Raw genomic sequence first — 2,086 nt, forward strand, 5'->3', positions numbered from 1 at the left:
TAATTGTAAAATTTACTATTGAAAAAAAAAAAAAATAAAATCGAAAAAAGGTAGTTTTAGTTAAAGATCTGAATTATTTTTATTTAACGTCAAATCGATCCTCCAAGTGAAAACAAAGACATTTTATAGTGGACCGACGCTTAAAATCGAAATTATAATTACCACATCGTTTATTGAAGTTTAATAATTTCGTACAATTAAAAAAAAATTATAACCAATTTTTCGTCTTTATGTTCAAGTTCAAGTACTTTTTACGGCCAATACACGAACTTTTTCGTAATGAATTTAACTAATAGGAATGACTATGTCCATTACACAATATATAAAAATAGACTAAGTTTTTTTTATTGTCGAATGTGAAATAATTTTCAGGAATTTCTAAAACCATTAAGGGGTGAACATTTTTTATAATAATAACATATGCTTTCACGATCAGAATCCATTGTAGACTTATAATTCGCAAATGTAACATTCTTTAAAATCTATTTATAATATATGCATTTAATCTATTGTTATTACATCTAATTGATTTTTTTCATCTCACAAGTAATAATACTATATATGTGTAAATGTATAAGACATCTAACACGTAAACTAACAAAATCATATAAGTAACTTTCCCTTGATTAGCAAGTTGAATTTACGAATAATAAGCGTGTTATGAACTCATTCTGTTTTCATCTTTTGCTTCTTAAGACTTAATATTTATAGCGATACATTATAATAACTCTAATGTTGACGATTATATTGTTATAATTTGCTACAAACGTCGAAGCCTAAGCATAACGTGTACCTCCTTATGGTACGGATTTTGTTACATCCAGAAAACACAGCACATTGATGAAATGCTTCAGTTTTTTTTTTTATTCAATAAGTATAAAGTGTTTATAAAAACAAAAATACTTCAAAAATATTATCAAATTAAACGAAAGAGTCCACAAAATTCGCCAAGTAATAATCAGTATGTTTTATAAAAGGAAGTGTACAATGTACTTGCTCCTAAACCTTAGAAATGGGTCCCGGTACGATCAAGGGAGTTGTATGGTGTGGTAACCCTCTATTTCCCATTCATGAGGAAGGTTGTCGTTTTTATCTGAAGGACATACTTTTAAAGATATAAGGGTTAGAAGTTTCACCCTCTGAAAATTTCTAGAACAGTCCAGAACATTCCACAACATTATGGAATATTCTGGAAGATTGTGGACCATTCGACGCCTTTCTTTTATGGGTAGAGCTAACAATTGGTAGGGGTATGTAAAGCAAGATCCATCGTGGGTTCCAACCTTCGGGAACATTCCGGAACGCTTTGGAATGTTGTGGAATGTTCGGAAATAGTCTAGAACATTCCAGATCATGGTAGGATGTTCCAGAGAACACACTGGAATGTGGTGGAATGTTCTAGAACATTGTAGACTATTCGAAGGCCTTTTTATATGGGTAGGGCTGCCTATATACCTCTTATACAATCCCACATCAACTCCCTGAGCTAAGCCGAGTACCCCAGCTGGCGGGACCACATCAGGAGTGTAACCAGAGTGCTAAGAACTTTACTACAAATTAATATTTTTCTATCAATTTTAACATAATTACATAAAATTTTGGTGTGATATGTATTAGGATGTTAAACTATTATTACAATGACCAATAAATCAGTTAAAAATTCTGCGTTTTATTGCAAAATTTGATAATATTTCTAAACTGCGGAAGAGACTCTTTCGTTTACTATTTATTTTGATTTTTCGACAACACATTTTTTTTTTGTAACAATAAGTTCCCTTTTATTATAAAATTAACAGATAATACAAGTAACAACAATATATCATAAAGATGGCGTTTGTTTCCTAAATCTGTATACAATAAATCTGTACATGTATGGATGGATAGACTTTTGGTACAATGTAATAATGATAGTATGTGAATAGAATATATGTATTTTTTCTGGGGTCAGAACGTAACATATGTTGATTGTACCTTATAAATGTTACAGATGCTGCTGGAAATAGATGGTTTCTATTTTTTTTTTATTATTATTAATGTCTAAGTACTAGATATTTTATTATATGAGAGAATAAATGCATTTAGGTAC

Source organism: Agrilus planipennis, unplaced genomic scaffold (genome assembly GCF_000699045.2).
Source record: "Agrilus planipennis isolate EAB-ADULT unplaced genomic scaffold, Apla_2.0 scaffold16, whole genome shotgun sequence".
NCBI lineage: Eukaryota > Metazoa > Arthropoda > Insecta > Coleoptera > Buprestidae > Agrilus > Agrilus planipennis.